Source organism: Perissodus microlepis, chromosome 19, assembly GCF_051167445.1.
Source record: "Perissodus microlepis isolate ML-2025 ecotype Zambia chromosome 19, ASM5116744v1, whole genome shotgun sequence".
NCBI classification, from domain to species: domain Eukaryota; kingdom Metazoa; phylum Chordata; class Actinopteri; order Cichliformes; family Cichlidae; genus Perissodus; species Perissodus microlepis.
In genome coordinates this window covers 113,831-123,523 of record NC_140479.1, presented here as the reverse complement: position 1 = coordinate 123,523, position 9,693 = coordinate 113,831, and the positions used below count along the sequence as shown (strand labels likewise).

The 9,693-nt window shown below is 39.7% G+C and overlaps 1 long non-coding RNA gene across 1 annotated transcript; it reads right to left on the bottom strand.

Annotated features, from left to right (window-relative positions):
• Positions 1-794: 794 nt before the first annotated feature.
• Positions 795-7,962, bottom strand: LOC146365113 (uncharacterized). Its single transcript, XR_014798684.1, has 4 exons — positions 7,757-7,962; positions 5,473-5,554; positions 2,046-2,110; positions 795-1,921 (listed from the first exon to the last, which is right to left on the bottom strand). It is a non-coding gene; the product is annotated as an uncharacterized LOC146365113 (long non-coding RNA).
• Between the last annotated feature and the right edge of the window lie 1,731 nt (positions 7,963-9,693).

Sequence of the window (9,693 nt, the reverse complement as noted above, 5' to 3'; positions counted from 1 at the left end):
TGAACATTTTAAAGTTTGAATGGTTGTTCTAGGCGACAGTATGAGGAAGTAGTTAAGTTTCAAAAAAGAGCAAGTTTTAGCAGAATTTTGGAAGTTTTCCATTCATTTCAATGGGACAAATTAAAGGAAAAAAGCTTAATATTTTAAAAAGTATAATAGCAAAAAATAGCAAAAATCATAGCGATCATTAGCAGAAATAGCAGAATAGTATAAAATTTGAACGGTGAAAATAGCATAAAAATTGTGGAAGTAGTTAAGTGCCAAAAAGTGTACGGAAGCAACTTGAAGAATAATAATAATAAAGAATAAAGAGAAACAGGAACTCAATAGTGTGGATGCTTAAAGCATCCACACAATAAAGAGAAACAGGAACTCAATAGTGTGGATGCTTAAAGCATCCACACAATAATAATAATAATAATAAAGAATAAAGAGAAACAGGAACTCAATAGTGTGGATGCTTAAAGCATCCACACAACTAGAAAAATTTGCATTTCCTGCGAAAATGTAGTGTGGATGCTTTAAAGCTGAAGCTGTCTGCCGAAAACAACTGAAAATATCTGACAAAGCTAAAGTCAGTATTTGAAAAGTAGTTGAACTTTTAATAATTTTGCAGAAGCATAACCACTAAACAGAAATGCAATAACTTAGCAGAAATAGTACAACATATCAGAATTATTTTAATTCAGTAGAAATGTTAATATTTAGCACAAACAAAACAACTTGGAATAAATGGTACAACAGTATAACTTAATAGACAGTAGTATAATAGTATAATTTATTAGAAATGTAACATAGTAGCAGAAATACTATAATTTAGCAGAAAATTCACAATAAAAAAATATTGTAGCTTAGCAGATAAATAACTACAAATAGCAAAAATATTATAATCTAGTTAAAAATGTGATTACTTATAAGAGTTATGACATTTATAACACAAACACTGAATAAAAGCTAAACAAGCTGAAGTTACCTCAACTACCTGTTGCTGAACTGTGAAAAATTGGCAGAACATCATGAAATTGATCCACCTTATTCAATGCAATTGGGATATGGCTCTCTCATGAGATGACTGGAACCATAATGCCAATGTGTTTTGAAAGTATTCTGACGCCCACGTCAGAATACTAACATAAAATGTTTTCACAGTACAAATCCCACCGCACACACTATTCGTGTAGAACATTTCACGTCTAATGATATCTGTGGAGAGAGCAATTAGAAGCATCAAGGAGAACAAAATATTTGACACCATTATCCCTCTGACAACTGCTGGCAGTGCACATGTCAGCTTCCTAAGTATTATCAAAACAAACCCCTGGTTAAAGCTTGGGCTAAGGATCTCACTGAGTTAAGTTACACAGTTCACTTGGAGATCAGATAGCTCATCTGATAGAGTGGGCACAATAATGGTGTCAAATATTTTGTTCTCCTTGTTCTCCAGTATTCTGACATATGTCTCAAAATAGAGCATTCTCTGTACAATTTCACCCCTCACATAACAAGATGAAGATGTGATCCTTGCGTTGTTGAGCTGATGCCATTCCTGGTCAGCTGTCTGTTCTCCTTTTGCTGTCTCAATCTTATGTACCATGTCCTCTGTGACCAGTAAGCTTTCAAGGTTGAAGAGTTCCTCCTCACTGTAGACATGCACACTCTGTGTGGGATCCAGCCTGTACTGAGTGGCAGTGGCAGGTAAAGAGGAGGATCTTGGTAAATGTTTACAGATTTTGTGGGTAATCTGGGCTCCTGGTTAGAGAACACGCTCACCAATGCTGTCTTAAGACTGGTCTTCTTGTCACTGAAGGCCATGGTTGCGGTAAGAGGTCAATTTGTTACATCAATGTCTTTGCATGATTCTCCAGTGTTTAGCAAGGAGATGTAAAGTGGGTCACCAGCCAAGTTCTTGTACAGCGTACTCCTTTAAAGGACCATAATAATGTGAGGATAAAACAAGGCACTGTGAAAGTCATCTGTGCAATAACAATAACAATAACAATAATAATAATAATAATAATAATAATAATAATAACTTGACATTGTACCTGCATCATTATTCAAAAATGTCTTTGAGTTCATTGATCCATGGAACTGGCCCTGGTTGCAAACCCTGAAAAAAAAAAATAGCAATAACAAATATAAAAGGAAAAAAAAATACTTATACATATTACTTATAAAAAGGTTATAAAAGAACATTAAAGGGTCAGTCCTGAATATGAATCTCAGCACTTACTGCTGTTTGGATTTGTCCCACTGTTGGTCTGTCTCGGTGCTGGTGTGAAGATACAACCTGCAGCTTCAGTTCTGAAAAATGTACTGTTTGAAAGGGCAAAACAACTGTGTGCTTACACACTGCATTGCCAGCTACACACCAGCACCGATCAGAAAAAAGGACAACAGGGTCCCGAAGCTCTGTCTGCACTAAACCATATAGAAAGCCAGTCTTACACATACTGACAAAGGCTAGAGACTTTTTCAGGGGCAGAGCCACCCACCAGGTAGCAACAGGGTTAGATGATGGCGCTCAAGATGGAGCAGGAGTTACAGTCAAAGTCATTTATAATTCTGTGAACAAGCATTATTTACCAGGGCTCACAGAATATGATCACTCTCCTTTCTTAGTGTCCTACAGAGTACAGTACCTAAAAGGATACCTTTATCACAGTAACATTCTAATATAAGTATAAATAATTTTAATAAATAGCATTTGAGTACAAATCACTGATATTAAATTTACCTGAGTATTAAAAGTTATTTCTGGGAATAAATTTAAGTGTCAAAATTAAACCTTTTTCTTATGTGCCATTTTGTTAAGAAAAAAAGCACATTGCTGCAGGTTTAATTAAAACAATATGGTAAGCTTTAGGCTTCAGGAAAAAAATGGTATTGGTTGTGAGACAAACAGTGATAATAAGGGGACTTGTCATAATCGCTGAGTGCTCTACTGTTCTTTCTTACCCTAAGAGGCTTGATGTCTCTCCCTAAACAGGAACAGGTGAGAACTGAACACCCAGCCCATGCCTAACTTACAGTGTGATGCAAAAGTTTGGGCAACATTGTTAATAGTCATTATTTTCCTGTATAAATGATTGATTGTTACGATAAAAAATGTCAGTTAAATATATCATATAGGAGACACACAGTGATATTTGAGAAGTGAAATGAACAGAAAGTGTGCAATAATTGTTTAAACAAAATCAGGCAGGTGCATAAATTTGGGCACTGCTGTCATTTTATTGATTCCAAAACCTTTAGAACTAATTGTTGGAACTCAAATTGGCTCGGTAAGCTCAGTGACCCCTGACCTACATACACAGGTGAATCCAATAATGAGAAAGAGTATTTAAGGGGGTCAACTGTAAGTTTCCCTCCTCTTTTCATTTTCTTTGGAGAGTAGCAACATAGCGGCTCAAAACAACTCTCAAATGACCTGAAGACAAAGATTGTTCACCATCATGAATTAGGGGAAGGACACAGAAAGCTGTCTCAGAGATTTAAGCTGTCGGTTTCCACAGTTAGGAACATACTGAGAAAATGGAAGACCACAGGCTCAGTTCAAATTTAAGGCTGGAAGTGGCAGACCAAGAAAAATCTCGGATACACAGAAGCGACGAATGGTCAGAACATTCAGAGTCGATCCACAGACCAGCACCAAAGACCTACAACATCATCTTGCAGCAGATGGAGTCGCTGTGCATCGTTCAACCATTCGGCGCACTTTACACGAGGAGATGCTGTATGTGAGAGTGATGCAGAGGAAGCCTTTTCTCCACCCACAGCACAAACAGAGCTGCTTGAGGTAAGCTAAAGCACATTTGGACAAACCAGCTTCATTCTGGAATAAGCTGCTGTGGACTGATGAAACTAAAACTGAGTTATTTAGGCATAACAAGGGGCGTAATGCATCGAGGAAAAAGAACACGGCATTCCAAGAAAAACACTTGCTGCCTGCAGTAAAATATGGTGGTGGCTCCATCATGCTGTGGGGCTGTGTGGCCAGCGCAGGGACACATGGATTCCACTCAGTATCAGCAGATTCTGGAGACCAATGTCCAGGAATCAGTGACAAAGCTGAAGCTGCGCTGAGGCTGGATCTTTCAACAAGACAACGACCCGAAACACTGCTCAAAATCCACTAAAGCATTCATGCAGAGGAACAAGTACAACGTTCTCAAATGGCCATCTCAGTCACCAGACCTGAATATTATTGAAAATCTGTGGTGTGAGTTAAAGAGAGCTGTCCATGCTTGGAAGCCATCAAACCCGAATGAACTAGAGATGTTTTGTAAAGAGGAATGGTCCAAAATACCTTCAACCACAATCCAGACTCTCATTGGAACCTACAGGAAGTGTTTAGAGGCTGTAATTTCTGCAAAAGGCGAATCTACTAAATATTGATTTCATGTCTTTTTTTGTGGTGCCCAAATTTATGCACCGGCCTGATTTTGTCTAAAAAATATTGCACACTTTCTGTAAATCCAATAAACTTCATTTCACTTCTCAAATATCACTGTGTGTGTCAGTTAAATATGATATATTTAACTGACATTTTTCATTGTAACAACCAACAATTTATACAGCAAAATAATGACTATTAACAAGGTGCCCAAACTTTTGCATCCCACTGTAACTCTCAGCCTGGCCATTTCACTTTTCCTGCTGTGCTGGCCTGCCCTGATGATGACAACACTGGTCACCCAGTCATTGTTTGACACTGGTTAAAAAGGGAAGTTATCAATGCACAACTTACAAACATTCCAAAAAGCAAAGCAAAAAACCTTTAGTATTTTGTCAAATGCCATACTTATTTTTATCGTTTTTAACCAAATCTAGCTCTACTCAGAGTAGAGGAGAAATTCTCCATGTTTCACCATTGGATTCAGCAAAGATGACTCTACTAAGCATTACTTACGGTATTAATATAGATAAATGAAACATTTGCTTCATTTATGAAAGCTGATTCATCAGTGTTAAAACTACAATAAAAGGTGTTACAATCAAGAATTGCTGACATTTCAAATACTCATCAGTCTAAGCTAAGAAACCCTGTGTGACTTGGCCTCAAAAGCACACAGTCCAGTACTTAACCACATAATAATGATTAAAAGTAAGTAATAGTTTTTGTCCTCTAAATATGAAAGCTTGCCTGTTTAATATGCATCTTTGAAACTATTTTTCCCCAAATGTTGGATACTTGTCACAAATATTCCTCTCTGTAGCTCTGACATATCACAGGTCACCTAACGCCTTCGGTTTCTCTCTTGGCTTTCAGTAATCATCTACTTAGAATTCACAAAGGACCAACAATTACACCATTGACAGAAATGTCACAAAACTCACAAAAAGGATCTGGTGCAGAGTTCTACTTCTACTTCAGCTTCTTGGAGGCAGGAAGTGCGACAAAAGTGAAGCTTTACAGACAGAGTAGGGCAAAGTAACTGGGACAAATTTAATCTCTAAATGACTATTTACCTGTTCTTGAGAGGGCTCGAACATCATAGTTACTCGATGTTTACACTCTTACAGTCAGTCTTGATCAATTCAGCAAAAACATCTGAAAAACAAAATGTTGCACAATTTTTAAAAATAAAACAAGTAGAATTTTAAGCAAATTCTAACATGTCTGATTCTATACTGTTCAATATTATTTCATTTTCATTGTGACATCACTAGTTACATCTGATATTTCCGAGAAAACACTAAAACAATCAGCTGTTTGTGAGCTGGACACTATGATTGTGATAAAACATTTAAACTTTGTAGCTCATACAGTTATACCTCTGCTTTACGGTCTTGTGGCTTTAAGTTTATTAGGCTCTTCTTGCATAAGCATCAGAGAAATAATTGGATAGTAGTCATCTGAATGTTACAGTTACTGAGGCAAAGTGTGTGGAATTAGGAGAAAGAGACAAAAAAGAAAAAACAAAACCTAAGCTGGGAAAGCTATACCTGAAACATCATTAGAAAACCTGAGACGTGGAAACTCAGAGGGGATGTCCAGCAGAGAAAACACAGGGGAAGTAACGCAGACAATCTAACGAGAAACAGAGGTGAACACACACTATGGCTGTGTCCCAATTAAGAGACCGCACACTTTGAGTGTGATTACGTCACCGCCACGGGACAACGGCTGTCCCAATTCGAAGTGTACTTCAAATGCATACTCCAAATGCGCCGTCGATTTACCCAAATATCAAGCGTGGTCCGGTGCACGCTTTGTGGTCCCATATATCCCACAATTCATAGCGCGGCAGTGGGTGTGGATAATTTTGCCGCAAAATATGGCAGAAGGGAGCGGCCGAAGAGTGAACTGTCAATGAACATAACGTCACTTATTTATGTGCGAATGTTTAATAATGAAGAACATTAAAACATTACTGTTGGCCACATGTCGGCAAAGTTATGTGACATTAGTGATGTTTGTACTTTCAGCATTTACTTGGTTTTAAAGCCTTTACTTCTAAATTATATATATACACACACATACATACATACATACATACACATATATATGTATATATACATGTATGTGTATATATGTGTGTGTGTGTATACACATGTATATACGCCTGTCCCCACACCTCGCGTGGGAGCCGCTGGGGCTCGGCAGGGACCGGTGCCCGTTCCTGCGCCCCGGAAGAAGGCGGCGGAGCCGGCAGCGGTGGAGGCGGCGCCCGAGGAGCCGCTCCAGCCGGGAGAGACAGCGGCGGAGGCGGTGCCCGAGGAGCCGCTCCAGCCGGGAGAGACAGCGGCGGAAGCGGCGCCCGAGGAGCCGCTCCAGCCGGGAGAGGCAGCGGCGGAGGCGGCGCCCGAGGAGCCGCTCCAGCCGGTAGAGCCAGCGGCGGAGGTGCAGCGTGGGGAGCTGCTCCCACCGGGAGGGGCGGAGACGCCGCGGGATAAGTCGGTGGTGCCCGTGCTAGGGGAGTCCGCGCCACCGAAGCCCGAGGTTGGCGGGGTGAGCAGAGCGGCCTCACTTCCACCAGAGGCCGGTGCCTGCCGGACATCTGCCCAGCCGCCTGCGAGCCGGGGCGCACGACCGTGCCGACCGCGCCGCGTCCACCTGCCACGCGGCCGACCTCCCGCTCGCGGTGGGGGGAGTACGTTCGGCCGGATGGTTCCCCGGCCTCAGTCGGGCGATGGGGGTATGTGGCGGGGCATAGCCTGCGGTGCCGTGCAGAGGAGGCGGACGCACCTGTACGGCATCCGCAATCACGCCCCGCCGAATTAAATATTGTACTGGGTCCTGTGGTTGGGTTGTTGGTGTTATGTTGAGCTGGCAGCGGGAGAGCTGCAGCTCTGAGTGCGAATGTACAGCAACCGTGTAGGGATTAATAAAAAAAATATCAAAATGCCACTGGGTCTGCCGTGGTCGTTTACAATGATACATTTAAAGTCATACTAACTTTGACATATTTCTTCATATATTTGTTGAATTAAATGGTTATATGAATTAAACAGTCTGTCTGTACATAATTCTGACAGATTTTAAGGAGGCTGTAAGCTCACCAAGCCAAAACCCCACCATGCTATAGCTTTTACATCATTACATTTCTCAGTTTCATAACTGTGGTGGTGCAACTACATAATACATTATTTTAAACATACCCTAAACAACAGCTTTACAATGAACACAACTGTAAAGATTTCTGACCTTAAGTGTTTTACCCTACAGCAAGCTATCATGATTAGGCACTTATATTTAGCATAGCTAATACATTTACCTTTTCCTGTCATGTGTTGACCAAGTTTGGCTTACCTTTTTGAAGTAAAACCTTGAAGCTTGACCCTTTGAATTTTGAAATGTTAGGATGTTCAGTCACCGTGTGCAGCCTTGAAACCTGCGCCTTCGGGCGAAATCTGGAGGGAATTAGCACGCCTGCGTCCATGAAAGTATTCGAACCGCATTGATTTCCCGCACTCTGTCCCGGGGACTAGCAGTAACGTGGATCTGTCGGGCGTGCTTCCCCATGACACCAGGAAAAGAGATCGCCACTTTCAAAATAAAAGCTCATCTAAAAAATACATGCAGGGCTTTAGCAGTCGAACTTTAAAAAAACTACATAACTACATTAACTACATAAAAATAAAAAAGACCAGTAATTTTATACGTTTTAAATTGTAAGTTTGAGACTTATAAAATGGTACTGATAATTTCATAATTCAAATTAGACAAGAATCGGGTCTGATCACCAACAAAAACCGCCCTAAAGTAAAGGGACAAAATCAACACAAGGCAGTACAATTGGGAAAAACAACAATCATAGTTAGCCGGTGGCAACAGATTGCATCACAATTTGTAACATAAAAGACCAGCGGTCCCTTTCCCGGTCTTTTTGAAGAAACTTTCAGACACAGTCACAGCTCTTCTACTTTGTGCTCTTGTGATTTTAAGAACTTCATAAAACGTAAGTATTGATATTGGAGCCGTTTTTTAGTGCCTTTATACTATGTACAACACATTATAATGTAGTGAAAGATAAAAGATCTAGCCATTTAAGTTCCTGTGAATATAAAGACGGTCAAAGTACCCCTAAAATTTGGTCTGACTTTTCTATCGGCCTACGAATGTTTTATATATGTGTATCTCCATTTTTCTCTCGAAGAAAAAAAATCACTTTTGATAAATTCACATTTAGTATTGATAGCAATGTATTTGTAGGTGTCATAGTTTGATGAACTTATTGTTTCAGGGATATTTAATTGAAAAAACTATCTGAATGTATTCATGAAAATGGCATCTATTTTGTTTATGAAATATTAAGATCTTACAGAATCAGACAAATCTTCCAGATCTATAACAGTTTTATAAACTTTAAGACGTTACGTTTGGGCTGTTAGTAGGAAAAAATTGCTTAAGGCTGGCACTCTGCCCTGGCAACCGTCTCCCAACTTTGCTGTTTCTGGTCATAAAATTGCCATTTTCTGCCCAGTTAAGGAGGGCGGGACTGACCAAAAAGCAGGGACAGTAATTCTATAATTTTATCGGCTCAAATGATTAAAAAGGGGAGCCAATATGAACTAAAGCCACAGAGACCAAGCAGGTGCACTATGTTTTTGTTTGTGTGTGTGCACCTGGCCTGTGTGTGTTGGGGGAGGGGGAAGGGCAGGCAGGCAATCTTTAAGATGTCTGTAATGTTGCTGTTTTTCACTTCAGGAGCATGAATCCTTTTTCAGATAATCTTCCTATGATGATTCATTGTTTTCTATTGTCCACTGTAACCTATTTTCAAGTATTATTTTAATTAATAATTATTTTAATTATTATCTGAAAACAATTAAGTGGGGAAAAGAAAATTGTGATTTTTTTTCTGCGTTCCATCCAGAGTGAATTGGATAGACTTACATGTGCTGTAATATTTGTATGTATTTTATGAAGGCTCATAAGCATTAAATTAATTTTCAGACCAACATTTTGTAAAGATAATTTGTGTTTTTACAAAAATATTGAAATGTTTTCAGGTATGTAAATATCAAGCAGGAACCTCAGAAACACACTTAGGGTTGAGGAAGTTCATGATGTGTTTGTTTTATATCAAAATGTGAAGAGACGACATGAAAGCAACAGGTGTTACTGTATTCTATCAGAACTGGATCCAGCAGAAATGTATGAACCTGTTTTGCTTTTTTTTTTTTCAGAATGGCGTTAAGGAAGCTTACTAACAACCGGCCTGAGACGCCGTACTTCCGGCCCCC